Consider the following 23,524-nt stretch of genomic DNA (forward strand, 5'->3'; position numbering starts at 1 on the left):
ATAGGCAAAGACTATGGGAGACCCACTCCCCAATAATGGGAATAATGTTTTTGATATGCTGTACTGCATGGCTCTTGTAAAGGGCATTGCAAGTTCCTCCATCCTAATATTTGGCAGCTTTTGCTTGGAAGGCATAGGCAAAGACTATGGGAGACCCACTCCCCAATAATGGGAATAATGTTTTTAATATGCTGTATGGCATGGCTCTTGTAAGGGGCATTGCAAGTTCCTCCATCCTATTTTTTGGCAGCTTTTGCTTGGAAGGCAAAGGCAAAGACTATGGGAGACCCAATCTACAATATTGGGAATAATGTTTTTATTATGCTGTATGGCATGGCTCTTGTAAGGGGCATTGCAAGTTCCTCCGTCCTATTTTTTGGCAGATTTTGCTTGGAAGGCATAGGCAAAGACTATTTGAGACCCACTCCCCAATAATGGGAATAATGTTTTTAATATGCTGTACTGCATGGCTCTTGTAAGGGGCATTGCAAGTTCCTCCGTCCTCATTTTTGGCAACTTTTGCTTGGAAGGCATAGGCAAAGACTATGCGAGACCCACTCCCCAATAATGGGAATATTGTTTTTAATATGCTGTACTGCATGGCTCTTGTAAGGAGCATTGCAAGTTCTTCCATCCTAATTTTTTTCAGCTTTTCCTTGGAAGGCATAGGCAAAGACTATGGGAGACCCACTCCCCAATAATGGGAATAATGTTTTTAATATGCTGCACTGCATGGCTCTTGTAATGGGCATTGCAAGTTCCTTCGTCCTAATTTTTGGCAGCTTTTGTTTGGAAGGCATAGGCAAAGACTATGGGAGACCCACTCCCCAATAATGGGAATAATGTTTTTAATATGCTGCACTGCATGGCTCTTGTAAGGGGCATTGCAAGTTCCTCCGTCCTAATTTTTGGCAGCTTTTGCTTGGAAGGCATAGGCAAAGACTATGGGAGACCCACTCCCCAATAATGGGAATAATGTTTTTAATATGCTGTACTGCATGGCTCTTGTAAGGGACATTGCAAGTTCCTCCGTCCTAATTTTTGGCAGATTTTGCTTGGAAGGCATAGGCCAAGACTATGGGAGACCCACTCCCCAATAATGGAAATATTGTTTTTAATATGCTGTACTGCATGGCTCTTGTAAGGAGCATTGCAAGTTCTTCCGTCCTAATTTTTGGCAGCTTTTCCTTGGAAGGCATAGGCAAAGACTATGGGAGACCCACTCCCTAATAATGGGAATAATGTTTTTAATGTGCTGCACTGCATGGCTCTAGTACGGGGCATTGCAAGTTCCTTCATCCTAATTTTTGGCAGATTTTGATTTGAAGGCATAGGCAAAGACTATGGGAGAACCACTCCATAATAATTGGAATAATGTTTTTAATGTGCTGTACTGCATGGCTCTTGTAAGGGGCATTGCAAGTTCCTCCGTCCTAATTTTTGGCAGCTTTTGCTTGGAAGGCATAGGCAAAGACTATGGGAGACCCACTCCCCAATAATGGGAATAATGTTTTTAATATGCTGTACTGCATGGCTCTTGTAAGGGGCATTGCAAGTTCCTCCTTCCTAATTTTTGGCAGCTTTTGCTTGGAAGGCATAGGCAAAGACGATGGGAGACCCACTCCCAATTATAGGAATATTGTTTTTAATATGCTGTACTGCATGACTCTTGTAAGGGGCATTGAAAGTTCCTCCGTCCTAATTTTTGGCAGCTTTTGCTTGGAAGGCATAGGCAAAGACTATGGGAGACCAACTCCCCAATAATGGGAATAATGTTTTTAATATGCTGCACTGCATGGCTCTTGTAAGGGGCATTGCAAGTTCCTCCGTCCTAATTTTTGGCAGATTTTGATTTAAAGGCATAGGCAAAGACTATGGGAGACCCACTCCCCAATAATTGGAATAATGTTTTTAATGTGCTGTACTGCATGGCTCTTGTAAGGGGCATTGCAAGTTCCTCCATCATAATTTTTGGCAGCTTTTGCTTGGAAGGCAAAGGCAAAGACTATGGGAGACCCAATCTACAATATTGGGAATAATGTTTTTATTATGCTGTATGGCATGGCTCTTGTAAGGGGCATTGCAAGTTCCTCCGTCCTATTTTTTGGCAGATTTTGCTTGGAAGGCATAGGCAAAGACTATTTGAGACCCACTCCCCAATAATGGGAATAATGTTTTTAATATGCTGTACTGCATGGCTCTTGTAAGGGGCATTGCAAGTTCCTCCGTCCTCATTTTTGGCAACTTTTGCTTGGAAGGCATAGGCAAAGACTATGGGAGACCCACTCCCCTATAACGGGAATAATGTTTTTAATATGCTGTACTGCATGGCTCTTGTATGAGCATTGCAAGTTCCTCCGTCCTAATTTTTAGCAGCTTTTGTTTGGAAGGCATAGGCAAAGACTATGGGAGACCCACTCTGCAATAATGGGAACATTGTTTTTAATATGCTGTACTGCATGGCTCTTGTAAGGGGCATTGCAAATTCCTCCGTCCTAATTTTTTGCAACATTTGCTTGGAAGGCAGAGGCAAAGACTATGGGAGACCCACTCCCCAATAACGGGAATAATGTTTTTAATATGCTGCACTGCATGGCTCTTGTAAGGGGCATTGCAAGTTCTTACGTCCTAATTTTTGGCAGCTTTTTCTTGGAAGGCATAGGCAAAGACTATGGGAGACTCACTCCCCAATAATGGGAATAATGTTTTTGATTTGCTGTACTGCATGTCTCTTGTAAGGGGCATTGCAAGTTCCTCCATCCTAATTTTTGGCAGATTTTGATTTGAAGGCATAGGCAAAGACTATGGGAGACCCACTCCCCAATAATTGGAATAATGTTTTTAATGTGCTGTACTGCATGGCTCTTGTAAGGGGCATTGCAAGTTCCTCCATCCTAATTTTTGGCAGCTTTTGCTTGGAAGGCATAGGCAAAGACAATGGGAGACCCACTCCCCAATATTGGGAATAAAGTTTTTAATATGCTGTACTGCATGGCTCTTGTAAGGGGCATTGCAAGATCCTCCGTCCTAATTTTTGGCAGCTTTTGCTTGGAAGGCATAGGCAAAGACTATGGGAGACCCAGTCCCCAATAATGGGAATATTGTTTTAATATGCTGTACTGCATGGCCCTTGTAAGGGGCACTGCAAATTCCTCAGTCCTAATTTTTGGCAGCATTTGCTTGGAAGGCAGAGGCAAAGACTATCGGAGACCCACTCCCCAATAATGGGAATAATGTTTTTAATATGCTGTACTGCATGGCTCTTGTAAGGGGCATTGCAAGTTCTTACGTCCTAATTTTTGGCAGCTTTTTCTTGGAAGGCATAGGCAAAGACAATGTGAGACCCCGTCCCCAATAATGGGAATAATGTTTTTAATATGCTGTACTGCATGGCTCTTGAAAGGGGCATTGCAAGTTCCTCCGTCCTAATTTTTAGCAGATTTTGCTTGGAAAGAATAGGCAAAGACTATGGGAGACCCTCTCCCCAATAATGGGAATATTGTTTTTAATACGCTGTACTGCATGGCTCTTGTAAGGAGCATTGCAAATTCTTCCGTCCTAATTTTTGGCAGCTTTTCCTTGGAAGGCATAGGCAAAGACTATGGGAGACCCACTCCCCAATAATGGGAATAATGTTTTTGATATGCTGTACTGCATGGCTCTTGTAAGGGGCATTGCAAGTTCATCCGTCCTAATTTTTGGCACCTTTTGCTTGGAAGTCATAGGCAAAGACTATGGGAGACCCACTCCCCAATAATGGGAATAATGTTTTTATTATGCTGTACTGCATGGCTCTTGTAAGGGGCATTGCAAGTTCCTCCGTCCTAATTTTTGGCAGCTTTTGTTTGGAAGGCATAGGCAAAGACTATGGGAGACCCACTCCTCAATAATGGGAATAATGTTTTTAAAAAGCTGTACTGCATGGCTCTTGTAAGGGGCATCGCAAGTTCCTCCGTTCTAGTTTTTGGCAGCTTTTGCTTGGAAGGCATAGGCAAAGACTATGGGAGACCCACTCCCCAATAATGGGAACATTGTTTTTATTATGCTGTACTGCATGACTCTTGTAAGGGGCATTGCAAATTCCTCCGTCCCAATTTTTGGCAGCATTTGCTTGGAAGGCAGAGGCAAAGACTATGGGAGACCCACTCCCCAATAGCGGGAATAATGTTTTTAATATGCTGTACTGCATGGCTCTTGTAAGGGGCATTGTAAGTTCTTGCGTCCTAATTTTTGGCAGCTTTTTCTTGGAAGGCATAGGCAAAGACTATGGGAGACCCACTCCCCAATAATCGGTATAATGTTTTTAATATACTGTACTGCATGGCTCTTGTAAGAGGCATTGCAGGTTCCAACGTCCTAATTTTTGGCAGCTTTTGCTTGGAAGGCATAGACAAAGACCATGGGAGACCCACTCCCCAACAATGGGAATAATGTTTTTAATATGCTGTACTGCATGGCTCTTGAAAGGAGCATTGCAAGTTCCTCCGTCCTAATTTTTAGCAGATTTTGCTTGGAAGGAATAGGCAAAGACTATGGGAGACCCACTCCCCAATAATGGGAATATTGTTTTTAATATGCTGTACTGCATGGCTCTTGTAAGGAGCATTGCAAATTCTTTCGTGCTAATTTTTGGCAGCTTTTCCTTGGAAGGCATAGGCAAAGACTATGGGAGACCCACTCCCCAATAATGGGAATAATGTTTTTGATTTGCTGTACTGCATGGCTCTTGTAAGGGGCATTGCAAGCTCCTCCGTCCTAATTTTTGGCAGCTTTTGCTTGGAAGGCATAGGCAAAGACTATGGGAGACCCACTCCCAATAATGGGAATAATGTTTTTAATATGCTGTACTGCATGGCTCTTGTAAGGGGCATTGCAAGTTCCTCCATCCTAATTTTTGGCAGCTTTTGCTTGGAAGGCATAGGCAAAGACTATGGGAGACCCACTCCCAATAATGGGAATAATGTTTTTAATATGCTGTACTGCATGGCTCTTGTAAGGGGCATTGCAAGTTCCTCCATCCTAATTTTCGGCAGCTTTTGGTTGGAAGGCATAGGCAAAGACTATGGGAAACCCACTCCCCAATAATGGGAATAATGTTTTTAATATGCTGTTCTGCATGGCTCTTGTAATGGGCATTGCAAGTTCCTCCGTCCTAATTTTTGGCAGATTTTGATTTAAAGGCATAGTCAAAGACTATGGGAGACCCACTCCCCAATAATTGGAATAATGTTTTTAATGTGCTGTACTGCATGGCTCTTGTAAGGGGCATTGCATGTTCCTCCATCCTAATTTTTGGCAGCTTTTGCTTGGAAGGCATAGGCAAAGACTATGGGAGACCCACTCCCCAATATTGGGAATAGTGATTTTAATATGCTGTACTGCATGGCTCTTGTAAGGGGCATTGCAAGATCCTCCGTCCTAATTTTTGGCAGCTTTTGTTTGGAAGGCATAGGCAAAGACTATGGGAGACTCACTCCCCAATTATAGGAATATTGCTTTTAATATGCTGTTCTGCATGGCTCTTGTAAGGGTCATTGCAAGTTCCTCTGTCCTAATTTTTGGCAGCTTTTGCTTGGAAGGCATAAGCAAAGACTATGGGAGACCCACTCCCCAATAATGGGAATAATGTTTTTATTATGCTGTACGGCATGGCTCTTGTAAGGGGCATTGCAAGTTCCTCCGTCCTAATTTTTGGCAGATTTTGCTTGGAAGGCATAGGCAAAGACAATGGGAGACCCACTCCCCAATAATGGGAATATTGTTTTTAATATGCTGTACTGCATGGCTCTTGTATGGAGCATTGCAAATTCTTCCGTCCTAATTTTTGGCAGCTTTTCCTTGGAAGGCATAGGCAAAGACTATGGGAGACCCACTCCCCAATAATGGGAATAATGTTTTTGATATGCTGTACTGCATGGCTCTTGTAAGGGGCATTGCACGTTCATCCGTCCTAATTTTTGGCACCTTTTGCTTGGAAGTCATAGGCAAAGACTATGGGAGACCCACTCCCCAATAATGGGAATAATGTTTTTATTATGCTGTACTGCATGGCTCTTGTAAGGGGCATTGCAAGTTCCTCCGTCCTAATTTTTGGCAGCTTTTGTTTGGAAGGCATAGGCAAAGACTATGGGAGACCCACTCCTCAATAATGGGAATAATGTTTTTAAAAAGCTGTACTGCATGGCTCTTGTAAGGGGCATCGCAAGTTCCTCCGTTCTAGTTTTTGGCAGCTTTTGCTTGGAAGGCATAGGCAAAGACTATGGGAGACCCACTCCCCAATAATGGGAACATTGTTTTTATTATGCTGTACTGCATGACTCTTGTAAGGGGCATTGCAAATTCCTCCGTCCCAATTTTTGGCAGCATTTGCTTGGAAGGCAGAGGCAAAGACTATGGGAGACCCACTCCCCAATAGCGGGAATAATGTTTTTAATATGCTGTACTGCATGGCTCTTGTAAGGGGCATTGTAAGTTCTCGCGTCCTAATTTTTGGCAGCTTTTTCTTGGAAGGCATAGGCAACGACTATGGGACACGCACTCCCCAATATTGGTAATAATGTTTTTAATATGCTGTACTGCATGGCTCTTGTAAGGGGCATTGCAAGTTCCTCCGTCCTAATTTTTGGCAGCTTTTGTTTGCAAGGCATAGGCAAAGACTATGGGAGACCCACTCCCCAATTATAGGAATATTGCTTTTAATATGCTGTACTGCATCGCTCTTGTAAGGGGCATTGCAAGTTCCTACATCCTAATTTTCTGCAGCTTTTGCTTGGAAGGCATAGGCAAAGATTATGGGAGACCCAGTCCCCAATAATGGGAATAATGTTTTTAATATGCTGTACTGCATGGCTCTTGTAAGGGGCATTGCAAGTTCCTCCATCCTAATTTTTGGCAGCTTTTGCTTGGAAGGCATAGGCAAAGACTATAGGAGACCCAATCCCCTATAATGGGAATAATGCTTTTATTATGCTGTACTGCATGGCTCTTGTAAGGGGCATTGCAAGTTCCTCCATCCTAATTTTTGGCAGCTTTTGCTTGGAAGGCATAGGCAAAGACTATGGGAGACCCACTCCCCAATAATGGGAATAATGTTTTTAATATGCTGTACTGCATGGCTCTTGTAAGGGGCATTGCAAGTTCCTCCGTCCTAATTTTTGGCAGCTTTTGCTTGAAAGGCATAGGCAAAGACTATGGGAGACCCACTCCCCAATATTGGGAATAATGTTTTTAATATGCTGTACTGCATGACTCTTGTAAGGGGCATTGCAAGTTCCTCCGTCCTAATTTTTGGCAGCTTTTGTTTGCAAGGCATAGGCAAAGACTATGGGAGACCCACTCCCCAATTATAAGAATATTGCTTTTAATATGCTGTACTGCATGGCTCTTGTAAGGGGCATTGCAAGTTCCTCCATCCTAATATTTGGCAGCTTTTGCTTGGAAGGCATAGGCAAAGACTATGGGAGACCCACTCCCCAATAATGGGAATAATGATTTTAATATGCTGTACTGCATGGCTCTTGTAAGGGGCATTGCAAGTTCCTCCGTCCTAATTTTTGGCAGATTTTGCTTGGAAGGCATAGGCAAAGACTATGGGAAACCCACTCCCCAATAAAGGGAATATTGTTTTTAATATGCTGTACTGCATGGCTCTTGTAAGGAGCATTGCAAGTTCTTCCATCCTAATTTTTGGCAGCTTTTCCTTGGAAGGCATAGGCAAAGACTATGGGAGACCCACTCCCCAATAATGGGAATAATGTTTTTAATATGCTGCACTGCATGGCTCTTGTAATGGGAATTGCAAGTTCCTTCGTCCTAATTTTTGGCAGCTTTTGTTTGGAAGGCATAGGCAAAGACTATGGGAGACCCACTCCCCAATAATGGGAATAATGTTTTTAATATGCTGCACTGCATGGCTCTTGTAAGGGGCATTGCAAGTTCCTCCGTCCTAATTTTTGGCAGCTTTTGCTTGGAAGGCATAGGCAAAGACTATGGGAGACCCACTCCCCAATAATGGGAATAATGTTTTTAATATGCTGTACTGCATGGCTCTTGTAAGGGACATTGCAAGTTCCTCCGTCCTAATTTTTGGCAGATTTTGCTTGGAAGGCATAGGCCAAGACTATGGGAGACCCACTCCCCAATAATGGAAATATTGTTTTTAATATGCTGTACTGCATGGCTCTTGTAAGGAGCATTGCAAGTTCTTCCGTCCTAATTTTTGGCAGCTTTTCCTTGGAAGGCATAGGCAAAGACTATGGGAGACCCACTCCCTAATAATGGGAATAATGTTTTTAATGTGCTGCACTGCATGTCTCTTGTACGGGGCATTGCAAGTTCCTTCATCCTAATTTTTGGCAGATTTTGATTTGAAGGCATAGGCAAAGACTATGGGAGAACCACTCCATAATAATTGGAATAATGTTTTTAATGTGCTGTACTGCATGGCTCTTGTAAGGGGCATTGCAAGTTCCTCCGTCCTAATTTTTGGCAGCTTTTGCTTGGAAGGCATAGGCAAAGACTATGGGAGACCCACTCCCTAATAATGGGAATAATGTTTTTAATATGCTGTACTGCATGGCTCTTGTAAGGGGCATTGCAAGTTCCTCCGTCCTAATTTTTGGCAGCTTTTGCTTGGAAGGCATAGGCAAAGACTATGGGAGACCCACTCCCCAATAATGGGAATATTGTTTTTAATGTGCTGTACTGCATGGCTCTTGTAAGGGGCATTGCAAATTCCTCCGTCCTAATTTTTTGCAACATTTGCTTGGAAGGCAGAGGCAAAGACTATGGGAGACCCACTCCCCAATAACGGGAATAATGTTTTTAATATGCTGCACTGCATGGCTCTTGTAAGGGGCATTGCAAGTTCTTACGTCCTAATTTTTGGCAGCTTTTTCTTGGAAGGCATAGGCAAAGACTATGGGAGACTCACTCCCCAATAATGGGAATAATGTTTTTGATTTGCTGTACTGCATATCTCTTGTAAGGGGCATTGCAAGTTCCTCCGTCCTAATTTTTGGCAGATTTTGATTTGAAGGCATAGGCAAAGACTATGGGAGACCCACTCCCCAATAATTGGAATAATGTTTTTAATGTGCTGTACTGCATGGCTCTTGTAAGGGGCATTGCAAGTTCCTCCATCCTAATTTTGGCAGCTTTTGCTTGGAAGGCATAGGCAAAGACAATGGGAGACCCACTCCCCAATATTGGGAATAAAGTTTTTAATATGCTGTACTGCATGGCTCTTGTAAGGGGCATTGCAAGTTCCTCCGTCCTAATTTTTGGCAGCTTTTGTTTGGAAGGCATAGGCAAAGACTATGGGAGACTCACTCCCCAATTATAGGAATATTGCTTTTAATATGCTGTACTGCATGGCTCTTGTAAGGGGCATTGCAAGTTCCTCGTCCTAATTTTTGGCAGCTTTTGCTTGGAAGGCATAGGCAAAGACTATGGGAGACCCAGTCCCCAATAATGGGAATAATGTTTTTAATATGCTGTACTGCATGGCTCTTGTAAGGGGCATTGCAAGTTCCTCCGTCCTAATTTTTGGCAGCTTTTGCTTGAAAGGCATAGGCAACGACTATGGGAGACGCACTCCCCAATATTGGGAATAATGTTTTTAATATGCTGTACTGCATGGCTCTTGTAAGGGGCATTGCAAGTTCCTCCGTCCTAATTTTTGGCAGCTTTTGTTTGCAAGGCATAGGCAAAGACTATGGGAGACCCACTCCCCAATTATAGGAATATTGCTTTTAATATGCTGTACTGCATCGCTCTTGTAAGGGGCATTGCAAGTTCCTCCGTCCTAATTTTCTGCAGCTTTTGCTTGGAAGGCATAGGCAAAGACTATGGGAGACCCAGTCCCCAATAATGGGAATAATGTTTTTAATATGCTGTACTGCATGGCTCTTGTAAGGGGCATTGCAAGTTCCTCCATCCTAATTTTTGGCAGCTTTTGCTTGGAAGGCATAGGCAAAGACTATAGGAGACCCACTCCCCTATAATGGGAATAATGCTTTTATTATGCTGTACTGCATGGCTCTTGTAAGGGGCATTGCAAGTTCCTCCATCCTAATTTTTGGCAGCTTTTGCTTGGAAGGCATAGGCAAAGACTATGGGAGACCCACTCCCCAATAATGGGAATAATGCTTTTATTATGCTGTACTGCATGGCTCTTGTAAGGGGCATTGCAAGTTCCTCCATCCTAATTTTTGGCAGCTTTTGCTTGGAAGGCATAGGCAAAGACTATGGGAGACCCACTCCCCAATAATGGGAATAATTTTTTTAATATGCTGTACTGCATGGCTCTTGTAAGGGGTATTGCAAGTTCCTCCGTCCTAATTTTTGGCAGCTTTTGCTTGAAAGGCATAGGCAAAGACTATGGGAGACCCACTCCCCAATATTGGGAATAATGTTTTTAATATGCTGTACTGCATGACTCTTGTAAGGGGCATTGCAAGTTCTCCGTCCTAATTTTTGGCAGCTTTTGTTTGCAAGGCATAGGCAAAGACTATGGGAGACCCACTCCCCAATTATAAGAATATTGCTTTTAATATGCTGTACTGCATGGCTCTTGTAGGGGGCATTGCAAGTTCTTCCGTCCTAATTTTCTGCAGCTTTTGCTTGGAAGGCATAGACAAAGACTATGGGAGACACAGTCCCCAATAATGGGAATAATGTTTTTAATATGCTGTACTGCATGGCTCTTGTAAGGGGCATTGCAAGTTCCTCCGTCCTAATTTTTGGCAGCTTTTGCTTGGAAGGCATAGGCAAAGACTATGGGAGACCCACTCCCCAATAATGGGAATATTGTTTTTAATATGCTGTACTGCATGGCTCTTGTAAGGGGCATTGCAAGTTATTACGTCCTAATTTTTGGCAGCTTTTGCTTGGAAGGCATAGGCAAAGACTATGGGAGACCCCCTCCCCAATAATGGGAATAAAGTTTTTAATATGCTGTACTGCATGGCTCTTGTAAGGGGCATTGCAAGTTCCTCCGTCCTAATTTTTGGCAGATTTTGCTTGAAAGGCATAGGCAAACACTATGGGAGACCAACTCCCCAATAATGGGAATATTGTTTTTAATATGCAGTACTGCATGGCTCTTGTAAGGAGCATTGCAAATTCTTCCGTCCTAATTTTTGGCAGCTTTTCCTTGGAAGGCATAGGCAAAGACTATGGGAGACCCACTCCCCAATAATGGGAATAATGTTTTTGATATGCTGTACTGCATGGCTCTTGTAAGGGGCATTGCAAGTTCCTCCGTCCTAATTTTTAGCAGCTTTTGTTTGGAAGGCATAGGCAAAGACTATGGGAGACCCACTCCGCAATAATGGGAACATTGTTTTTAATGTGCTGTACTGCATGGCTCTTGTAAGGGGCATTGCAAATTCCTCCGTCCTAATTTTTTGCAACATTTGCTTCGAAGGCAGAGGCAAAGACTATGGGAGACCCACTCCCCAATAACGGGAATAATGTTTTTAATATGCTGCACTGCATGGCTCTTGTAAGGGGCATTGCAAGTTCTTACGTCCTAATTTTTGGCAGCTTTTTCTTGGAAGGCATAGGCAAAGACTATGGGAGACTCACTTCCCAATAATGGGAATAATGTTTTTGATTTGCTGCACTGCATGTCTCTTGTAAGGGGCATTGCAAGTTCCTCCGTCCTAATTTTTGGCAGATTTTGATTTGAAGGCATAGGCAAAGACTATGGGAGACCCACTCCCCAATAATTGGAATAATGTTTTTAATGTGCTGTACTGCATGGCTCTTGTAAGGGGCATTGCAAGTTCCTCCATCCTAATTTTTGGCAGCTTTTGCTTGGAAGGCATAGGCAAAGACAATGGGAGACCCACTCCCCAATATTGGGAATAAAGTTTTTAATATGCTGTACTGCATGGCTCTTGTAAGGGGCATTGCAAGTTCCTCCGTCCTAATTTTTGGCAGCTTTTGTTTGGAAGGCATAGGCAAAGACTATGGGAGACTCACTCCCCAATTATACGAATATTGCTTTTAATATGCTGTACTGCATGGCTCTTGTAAGGGGCATTGCAAGTTCCTCCGTCCTAATTTTTGGCAGCTTTTGCTTGGAAGGCATAGGCAAAGACTATGGGAGACCCAGTCCCCAATAATGGGAATAATGTTTTTAATATGCTGTACTGCATGGCTCTTGTAAGGGGCATTGCAAGTTCCTCCGTCCTAATTTTTGGCAGCTTTTGCTTGAAAGGCATAGGCAACGACTATGGGAGACGCACTCCCCAATATTGGGAATAATGTTTTTAATATGCTGTACTGCATGGCTCTTGTAAGGGGCATTGCAAGTTCCTCCGTCCTAATTTTCTGCAGCTTTTGCTTGGAAGGCATAGGCAAAGACTATGGGAGACCCAGTCCCCAATAATGGGAATAATGTTTTTAATATGCTGTACTGCATGGATCTTGTAAGGGGCATTGCAAGTTCCTCCATCCTAATTTTTGGCAGCTTTTGCTTGGAAGGCATAGGCAAAGACTATAGGAGACCCACTCCCCTATAATGGGAATAATGCTTTTATTATGCTGTACTGCATGGCTCTTGTAAGGGGCATTGCAAGTTCCTCCATCCTAATTTTTGGCAGCTTTTGCTTGGAAGGCATAGGCAAAGACTATGGGAGACCCACTCCCCAATAATGGGAATAATTTTTTTAATATGCTGTACTGCATGGCTCTTGTAAGGGGTATTGCAAGTTCCTCCGTCCTAATTTTTGGCAGCTTTTGCTTGAAAGGCATAGGCAAAGACTATGGGAGACCCACTCCCCAATATTGGGAATAATGTTTTTAATATGCTGTACTGCATGACTCTTGTAAGGGGCATTGCAAGTTCTCCGTCCTAATTTTTGGCAGCTTTTGTTTGCAAGGCATAGGCAAAGACTATGGGAGACCCACTCCCCAATTATAAGAATATTGCTTTTAATATGCTGTACTGCATGGCTCTTGTAGGGGGCATTGCAAGTTCTTCCGTCCTAATTTTCTGCAGCTTTTGCTTGGAAGGCATAGGCAAAGACTATGGGAGACACAGTCCCCAATAATGGGAATAATGTTTTTAATATGCTGTACTGCATGGCTCTTGTAAGGGGCATTGCAAGTTCCTCCGTCCTAATTTTTGGCAGCTTTTGCTTGGAAGGCATAGGCAAAGACTATGGGAGACCCACTCCCCAATAATGGGAATATTGTTTTTAATATGCTGTACTGCATGGCTCTTGTAAGGGGCATTGCAAGTTATTACGTCCTAATTTTTGGCAGCTTTTGCTTGGAAGGCATAGGCAAAGACTATGGGAGACCCCCTCCCCAATAATGGGAATAAAGTTTTTAATATGCTGTACTGCATGGCTCTTGTAAGGGGCATTGCAAGTTCCTCCGTCCTAATTTTTGGCAGATTTTGCTTGAAAGGCATAGGCAAACACTATGGGAGACCAACTCCCCAATAATGGGAATATTGTTTTTAATATGCAGTACTGCATGGCTCTTGTAAGGAGCATTGCAAATTCTTCCGTCCTAATTTTTGGCAGCTTTTCCTTGGAAGGCATAGGCAAAGACTATGGGAGACCCACTCCCCAATAATGGGAATAATGTTTTTGATATGCTGTACTGCATGGCTCTTGTAAGGGGCATTGCAAGTTCCTCCATCCTAATATTTGGCAGCTTTTGCTTGGAAGGCATAGGCAAAGACTATGGGAGACCCACTCCCCAATAATGGGAATAATGTTTTTAATATGCTGTACTGCATGGCTCTTGTAAGGGGCATTGCAAGTTCCTCCGTCCTAATTTTTGGCAGATTTTGCTTGGAAGGCATAGGCAAAGACTATGGGAGACCCACTCCCCAATAATGGGAATATTGTTTTTAATATGCTGTACTGCATGGCTCTTGTAAGGAGCATTGCAAGTTCTTCCATCCTAATTTTTGGCAGCTTTTCCTTGGAAGGCATAGGCAAAGACTATGGGAGACCCACTCCCCAATAATGGGAATAATGTTTTTAATATGCTGCACTGCATGGCTCTTGTAATGGGCATTGCAAGTTCCTTCGTCCTAATTTTTGGCAGCTTTTGTTTGGAAGGCATAGGCAAAGACTATGGGAGACCCACTCCCAAATAATGGGAATAATGTTTTTAATATGCTGTACTGCATGGCTCTTGTAAGGAGCATTGCAAGTTCTTCCGTCCTAATTTTTGGCAGCTTTTCCTTGGAAGGCATAGGCAAAGACTATGGGAGACCCACTCCCTAATAATGGGAATAATGTTTTTAATGTGCTGCACTGCATGGCTCTTGTACGGGGCATTGCAAGTTCCTTCATCCTAATTGTTGGCAGATTTTGATTTGAAGGCATAGGCAAAGACTATGGGAGAACCACTCCATAATAATTGGAATAATGTTTTTAATGTGCTTTACTGCATGGCTCTTGTAAGAGGCATTGCAAGTTCCTCCGTCCTAATTTTTGGCAGCTTTTGCTTGGAAGGCATAGGCAAAGACTATGGGAGACCCACTCCCTAATAATGGGAATAATGTTTTTAATATGCTGTACTGCATGGCTCTTGTAAGGGGCATTGCAAGTTCCTCCGTCCTAATTTTTGGCAGCTTTTGCTTGGAAGGCATAGGCAAAGACTATGGGAGACCCACTCCCCAATAATGGGAATAATGTTTTTAATATGCTGTACTGCATGGCTTTTGTAAGGGGCATTGCAAGTTCCTCCTTCCTAATTTTTGGCAGCTTTTGCTTGGAAGGCATAGGCAAGGACTATGGGAGACCCACTCCCAATTATAGGAATATTGTTTTTAATATGTTGTACTGCATGACTCTTGTAAGGGGCATTGAAAGTTCCTCCGTCCTAATTTTTGGCAGCTTTTGCTTGGAAGGCATAGGCAAAGACTATGGGAGACCAACTCCCCAATAATGGGAATAATGTTTTTAATATGCTGCACTGCATGGCTCTTGTAAGGGGCATTGCAAGTTCCTCCGTCCTAATTTTTGGCAGATTTTGATTTAAAGGCATAGGCAAAGACTATGGGAGACCCACTCCCCAATAATTGGAATAATGTTTTTAATGTGCTGTACTGCATGGCTCTTTAAGGGGCATTGCAAGTTCCTCCATCCTAATTTTTGGCAGCTTTTGCTTGGAAGGCAAAGGCAAAGACTATGGGAGACCCAATCTACAATATTGGGAATAATGTTTTTATTATGCTGTATGGCATGGCTCTTGTAAGGGGCATTGCAAGTTCCTCCGTCCTATTTTTTGGCAGATTTTGCTTGGAAGGCATAGGCAAAGACTATTTGAGACCCACTCCCCAATAATGGGAATAATGTTTTTAATATGCTGTACTGCATGGCTCTTGTAAGGGGCATTGCAAGTTCCTCCGTCCTCATTTTTGGCAACTTTTGCTTGGAAGGCATAGGCAAAGACTATGGGAGACCCACTCCCCTATAACGGGAATAATGTTTTTAATATGCTGTACTGCATGGCTCTTGTATGAGCATTGCAAGTTCCTCCGTCCTAATTTTTAGGAGCTTTTGTTTGGAAGGCATAGGCAAAGACTATGGGAGACCCACTCTGCAATAATGGGAACATTGTTTTTACTATGCTGTACTGCATGGCTCTTGTAAGGGGCATTGCAAATTCCTCCGTCCTAATTTTTTGCAACATTTGCTTGGAAGGCAGAGGCAAAGACTATGGGAGACCCACTCCCCAATAACGGGAATAATGTTTTTAATATGCTGCACTGCATGGCTCTTGTAAGGGGCATTGCAAGTTCTTACGTCCTAATTTTTGGCAGCTTTTTCTTGGAAGGCATAGGCAAAGACTATGGGAGACTCACTCCCCAATAATGGGAATAATGTTTTTGATTTGCTGTACTGCATGTCTCTTGTAAGGGGCATTGCAAGTTCCTCCGTCCTAATTTTTGGCAGATTTTGATTTGAAGGCATAGGCAAAGACTATGGGAGACCCACTCCCCAATAATTGGAATAATGTTTTTAATGTGCTGTACTGCATGGCTCTTGTAAGGGGCATTGCAAGTTCCTCCATCCTAATTTTTGGCAGCTTTTGCTTGGAAGGCATAGGCAAAGACAATGGGAGACCCACTCCCCAATATTGGGAATAAAGTTTTTAATATGCTGTACTGCATGGCTCTTGTAAGGGGCATTGCAAGTTCCTCCGTCCTAATTTTTGGCAGCTTTTGTTTGGAAGGCATAGGCAAAGACTATGGGAGACTCACTCCCCAATTATAGGAATATTGCTTTTAATATGCTGTACTGCATGGCCCTTGTAAGGGGCACTGCAAATTCCTCCGTCCTAATTTTTGGCAGTATTTGCTTGGAAGGCAGAGGCAAAGACTATCGGAGACCCACTCCCCAATAATGGGAATAATGTTTTTAATATGCTGTACTGCATGGCTCTTGTAAGGGGCATTGCAAGTTCTTATGTCCTAATTTTTGGCAGCTTTTTCTTGGAAGGCATAGGCAAAGACTATGGGAGACCCCTTCCGCAATAATGGGAATAATGTTTTTAATATGCTGTACTGCATGGCTCTTGTAAGGGGCATTGCAAGTTCCTCCGTCCTAATTTTTGGCAGATTTTGCTTGGAAGGCATAGGCAAAGACTATGGGAGACCCAATCCCCAATAATGGGAATATTGTTTTTAATATGCTGTACTGCATGGCTCTTGTATGGAGCATTGCAAATTCTTCCGTCCTAATTTTTGGCAGCTTTTCCTTGGAAGGCATAGGCAAAGACTATGGGAGACCCACTCCCCAATAATGGGAATAATGTTTTTGATATGCTGTACTGCATGGCTCTTGTAAGGGGCATTGCAAGTTCATCCGTCCTAATTTTTGGCACCTTTTGCTTGGAAGGCATAGGCAAAGACTATGGGAGACCCACTCCCCAATAATGGGAATAATGTTTTTATTATGCTGTACTGCATGGCTCTTGTAAGGGGCATTGCAAGTTCCTCCGTCCTAATTTTTGGCAGCTTTTGTTTGGAAGGCATAGGCAAAGACTATGGGAGACCCACTCCACAATAAGGGGAATAATGTTTTTAATATGCTGTACTGCATGGCTCTTGTAAGGGGCATCGCAAGTTCCTCCGTTCTAGTTTTTGGCAGCTTTTGCTTGGAAGGCATAGGCAAAGACTATGGGAGACCCACTCCCCAATAATGGGAACATTGTTTTTATTATACTGTACTGCATGGCTCTTGTAAGGGGCATTGCAAATTCCTTCGTCCCAATTTTTGGCAGCATTTGCTTGGAAGGCAGAGGCAAAGACTATGGGAGACCCACACCCCAATAGCGGGAATAATGTTTTTAATATGCTGTACTGCATGGCTCTTGTAAGGGACATTGCAAGTTCTTACGTCCTAATTTTTGGCAGCTTTTTCTTGGAAGGCATAGGCAAAGACTATGGGAGACCCACTCCCCAATAATGGGAATAATGTTTTTAATATACTGTACTGCATGGCTCTTGTAATGGGCATTGCAAGTTCCTCCGTCCTAATTTTTGGCAGATTTTGATTTAAAGGCATAGGCAAAGACTATGGGAGACCCACTCCCCAATAATTGGAATAATGTTTTTAATGTGCTGTACTGCATGGCTCTTGTAAGGGGCATTGCAAGTTCCTCCGTCCTAATTTTTGGCAGCTTTTGCTTGGAAGGCATAAGCAAAGACTATGGGAGACCCACTCCCCAATAATGGGAATATTGTTTTTAATATGCTGTACTGCATGGCTCTTGTATGGAGCATTGCAAATTCTTCCGTCCTAATTTTTGGCAGCTTTTCCTTGGAAGGCATAGGCAAAGACTATGGGAGACCCACTCCCCAATAATGGGAATAATGTTTTTGATATGCTGTACTGCATGGCTCTTGTAAGGGGCATTGCAAGTTCCTCCGTCCTAATTTTTGGCAGCTTTTGTTTGGAAGGCATAGGCAAAGACTATGGGAGACCCACTCCTCAATAATGGGAATAATGTTTTTAAAAAGCTGTACTGCACGGCTCTTGTAAGGGGCATCGCAAGTTCCTCCGTTCTAGTTTTTGGCAGCTTTTGCTTGGAAGGCATAGGCAAAGACTATGGGAGACCCACTCCCCAATAATGGGAACATTGTTTTTATTATGCTGTACTGCATGACTCTTGTAAGGGGCATTGCAAATTCCTCCGTCCCAATTTTTGGCAGCATTTGCTTGGAAGGCAGAGGCAAAGACTATGGGAGACCCACTCCCCAATAGCGGGAATAATGTTTTTAATATGCTGTACTGCATGGCTCTTGTAAGGGGCATTGTAAGTTCTTGCGTCCTAATTTTTGGCAGCTTTTTCTTGGAAGGCATAGGCAAAGACTATGGGAGACCCACTCCCCAATAATCGGTATAATGTTTTTAATATACTGTACTGCATGGCTCTTGTAAGAGGCATTGCAGGTTCCAACGTCCTAATTTTTGGCAGCTTTTGCTTGGAAGGCATAGACAAAGACCATGGGAGACCCACTCCCCAATAATGGGAATAATGTTTTTAATATGCTGTACTGCATGGCTCTTGAAAGAAGCATTGCAAGTTCCTCCGTCCTAATTTTTAGCAGATTTTGCTTGGAAGGAATAGGCAAAGACTATGGGAGACCGACTCCCCAATAATGGGAATATTGTTTTTAATATGCTGTACTGCATGGCTCTTGTAAGGAGCATTGCAAATTCTTTCGTGCTAATTTTTGGCAGCTTTTCCTTGGAAGGCATAGGCAAAGACTATGGGAGACCCACTCCCCAATAATGGGAATAATGTTTTTGATTTGCTGTACTGCATGGCTCTTGTAAGGGGCATTGCAAGTTCCTCCGTCCTAATTTTTGGCAGCTTTTGCTTGGAAGGCATAGGCAAAGACTATGGGAGACCCACTCCCAATAATGGGAATAATGTTTTTAATATGCTGTACTGCATGGCTCTTGTAAGGGGCATTGCAAGTTCCTCCATCCTAATTTTTGGCAGCTTTTGCTTGGAAGGCATAGGCAAAGACTATGGGAGACCCACTCCCAATAATGGGAATAATGTTTTTAATATGCTGTACTGCATGGCTCTTGTAAGGGGCATTGCAAGTTCCTCCATCCTAATTTTCGGCAGCTTTTGGTTGGAAGGCATAGGCAAAGACTATGGGAAACCCACTCCCCAATAATGGGAATAATGTTTTTAATATGCTGTTCTGCATGGCTCTTGTAATGGGCATTGCAAGTTCCTCCGTCCTAATTTTTGGCAGATTTTGATTTAAAGGCATAGGCAAAGACTATGGGAGACCCACTCCCCAATAATTGGAATAATGTTTTTAATGTGCTGTACTGCATGGCTCTTGTAAGGGGCATTGCAAGTTCCTCCATCCTAATTTTTGGCAGCTTTTGCTTGGAAGGCATAGGCAAAGACTATGGGAGACCCACTCCCCAATATTGGGAATAATGATTTTAATATGCTGTACTGCATGGCTCTTGTAAGGGGCATTGCAAGATCCTCCGTCCTAATTTTTGGCATCTTTTGTTTGGAAGGCATAGGCAAAGACTATGGGAGACTCACTCCACAATTATAGGAATATTGCCTTTAATATGCTGTTCTGCATGGCTCTTGTAAGGGTCATTGCAAGTTCCTCCGTCCTAATTTTTGGCAGCTTTTGCTTGGAAGGCATAGGCAAAGACTATGGGAGACCCAGTCCCCAATAATGGGAATAATGTTTTTAATATGCTGTACTGCATGGCTCTTGTAAGGGGCATTGCAAGTTCCTCCGTCCTAATTTTTGGCAGCTTTTGCTTGGAAGGCATAGGCAAAGACTATGGGAGACCCAGTCCCCAATAATGGGAATATTGTTTTAATATGCTGTACTGCATAGCCCTTGTAAGGGGCACTGCAAATTCCTCCGTCCTAATTTTTGGCAGCATTTGCTTGGAAGGCAGAGGCAAAGACTATCGGAGACCCACTCCCCAATAATGGGAATAATGTTTTTAATATGCTGTACTGCATGGCTCTTGTAAGGGGCATTGCAAGTTCTTACGTCCTAATTTTTGGCAGCTTTTTCTTGGAAGGCATAGGCAAAGACAATGTGAGACCCCGTCCCCAATAATGGGAATAATGTTTTTAATATGCTGTACTGCATAGCTCTTGAAAGGGGCATTGCATGTTCCTCCGTCCTAATTTTTAGGAGATTTTGCTTGGAAAGAATAGGCAAAGACTATGGGAGACCCTCTCCCCAATAATGGGAATATTGTTTTTAATACGCTGTACTGCATGGCTCTTGTAAGGAGCATTGCAAATTCTTCCGTCCTAATTTTTGGCAGCTTTTCCTTGGAAGGCATAGGCAAAGACTATGGGAGACCCACTCCCCAATAATGGGAATAATGTTTTTGATATGCTGTACTGCATGGCTCTTGTAAGGGGCATTGCAAGTTCATCCGTCCTAATTTTTGGCAGCTTTTTCTTGGAAGGCATAGGCAAAGACTATGGGAGACCCCTTCCGCAATAATGGGAATAATGTTTTTAATATGCTGTACTGCATGGCTCTTGTAAGGGGCATTGCAAGTTCCTCCGTCCTAATTTTTGGCAGATTTTGCTTGGAAGGCATAGGCAAAGACTATGGGAGACCCAATCCCCAATAATGGGAATATTGTTTTTAATATGCTGTACTGCATGGCTCTTGTATGGAGCATTGCAAATTCTTCCGTCCTAATTTTTGGCAGCTTTTCCTTGGAAGGCATAGGCAAAGACTATGGGAGACCCACTCCCCAATAATGGGAATAATGTTTTTGATATGCTGTACTGCATGGCTCTTGTAAGGGGCATTGCAAGTTCATCCGTCCTAATTTTTGGCACCTTTTGCTTGGAAGGCATAGGCAAAGACTATGGGAGACCCACTCCCCAATAATGGGAATAATGTTTTTATTATGCTGTACTGCATGGCTCTTGTAAGGGGCATTGCAAGTTCCTCCGTCCTAATTTTTGGCAGCTTTTGTTTGGAAGGCATAGGCAAAGACTATGGGAGACCCACTCCACAATAAGGGGAATAATGTTTTTAATATGCTGTACTGCATGGCTCTTGTAAGGGGCATCGCAAGTTCCTCCGTTCTAGTTTTTGGCAGCTTTTGCTTGGAAGGCATAGGCAAAGACTATGGGAGACCCACTCCCCAATAATGGGAACATTGTTTTTATTATACTGTACTGCATGGCTCTTGTAAGGGACATTGCAAATTCCTTCGTCCCAATTTTTGGCAGCATTTGCTTGGAAGGCAGAGGCAAAGACTATGGGAGACCCACACCCCAATAGCGGGAATAATGTTTTTAATATGCTGTACTGCATGGCTCTTGTAAGGGACATTGCAAGTTCTTACGTCCTAATTTTTGGCAGCTTTTTCTTGGAAGGCATAGGCAAAGACTATGGGAGACCCACTCCCCAATAATGGGAATAATGTTTTTAATATACTGTACTGCATGGCTCTTGTAATGGGCATTGCAAGTTCCTCCGTCCTAATTTTTGGCAGATTTTGATTTAAAGGCATAGGCAAAGACTATGGGAGACCCACTCCCCAATAATTGGAATAATGTTTTTAATGTGCTGTACTGCATGGCTCTTGTAAGGGGCATTGCAAGTTCCTCCGTCCTAATTTTTGGCAGCTTTTGCTTGGAAGGCATAAGCAAAGACTATGGGAGACCCACTCCCCAATAATGGGAATATTGTTTTTAATATGCTGTACTGCATGGCTCTTGTATGGAGCATTGCAAATTCTTCCGTCCTAATTTTTGGCAGCTTTTCCTTGGAAGGCATAGGCAAAGACTATGGGAGACCCACTCCCCAATAATGGGAATAATGTTTTTGATATGCTGTACTGCATGGCTCTTGTAAGGGGCATTGCAAGTTCCTCCGTCCTAATTTTTGGCAGCTTTTGTTTGGAAGGCATAGGCAAAGACTATGGGAGACCCACTCCTCAATAATGGGAATAATGTTTTTAAAAAGCTGTACTGCACGGCTCTTGTAAGGGGCATCGCAAGTTCCTCCGTTCTAGTTTTTGGCAGCTTTTGCTTGGAAGGCATAGGCAAAGACTATGGGAGACCCACTCCCCAATAATGGGAACATTGTTTTTATTATGCTGTACTGCATGACTCTTGTAAGGGGCATTGCAAATTCCTCCGTCCCAATTTTTGGCAGCATTTGCTTGGAAGGCAGAGGCAAAGACTATGGGAGACCCACTCCCCAATAGCGGGAATAATGTTTTTAATATGCTGTACTGCATGGCTCTTGTAAGGGGCATTGTAAGTTCTTGCGTCCTAATTTTTGGCAGCTTTTTCTTGGAAGGCATAGGCAAAGACTATGGGAGACCCACTCCCCAATAATCGGTATAATGTTTTTAATATACTGTACTGCATGGCTCTTGTAAGAGGCATTGCAGGTTCCAACGTCCTAATTTTTGGCAGCTTTTGCTTGGAAGGCATAGACAAAGACCATGGGAGACCCACTCCCCAATAATGGGAATAATGTTTTTAATATGCTGTACTGCATGGCTCTTGAAAGAAGCATTGCAAGTTCCTCCGTCCTAATTTTTAGCAGATTTTGCTTGGAAGGAATAGGCAAAGACTATGGGAGACCGACTCCCCAATAATGGGAATATTGTTTTTAATATGCTGTACTGCATGGCTCTTGTAAGGAGCATTGCAAATTCTTTCGTGCTAATTTTTGGCAGCTTTTCCTTGGAAGGCATAGGCAAAGACTATGGGAGACCCACTCCCCAATAATGGGAATAATGTTTTTGATTTGCTGTACTGCATGGCTCTTGTAAGGGGCATTGCAAGTTCCTCCGTCCTAATTTTTGGCAGCTTTTGCTTGGAAGGCATAGGCAAAGACTATGGGAGACCCACTCCCAATAATGGGAATAATGTTTTTAATATGCTGTACTGCATGGCTCTTGTAAGGGGCATTGCAAGTTCCTCCATCCTAATTTTTGGCAGCTTTTGCTTGGAAGGCATAGGCAAAGACTATGGGAGACCCACTCCCAATAATGGGAATAATGTTTTTAATATGCTGTACTGCATGGCTCTTGTAAGGGGCATTGCAAGTTCCTCCATCCTAATTTTCGGCAGCTTTTGGTTGGAAGGCATAGGCAAAGACTATGGGAAACCCACTCCCCAATAATGGGAATAATGTTTTTAATATGCTGTTCTGCATGGCTCTTGTAATGGGCATTGCAAGTTCCTCCGTCCTAATTTTTGGCAGATTTTGATTTAAAGGCATAGGCAAAGACTATGGGAGACCCACTCCCCAATAATTGGAATAATGTTTTTAATGTGCTGTACTGCATGGCTCTTGTAAGGGGCATTGCAAGTTCCTCCATCCTAATTTTTGGCAGCTTTTGCTTGGAAGGCATAGGCAAAGACTATGGGAGACCCACTCCCCAATATTGGGAATAATGATTTTAATATGCTGTACTGCATGGCTCTTGTAAGGGGCATTGCAAGATCCTCCGTCCTAATTTTTGGCATCTTTTGTTTGGAAGGC

Source organism: Phyllobates terribilis, unplaced genomic scaffold (assembly GCF_046119375.1).
Source record: "Phyllobates terribilis strain yellow unplaced genomic scaffold, ASM4611937v1 Scaffold_1__5_contigs__length_1240528914, whole genome shotgun sequence".
NCBI classification, from domain to species: domain Eukaryota; kingdom Metazoa; phylum Chordata; class Amphibia; order Anura; family Dendrobatidae; genus Phyllobates; species Phyllobates terribilis.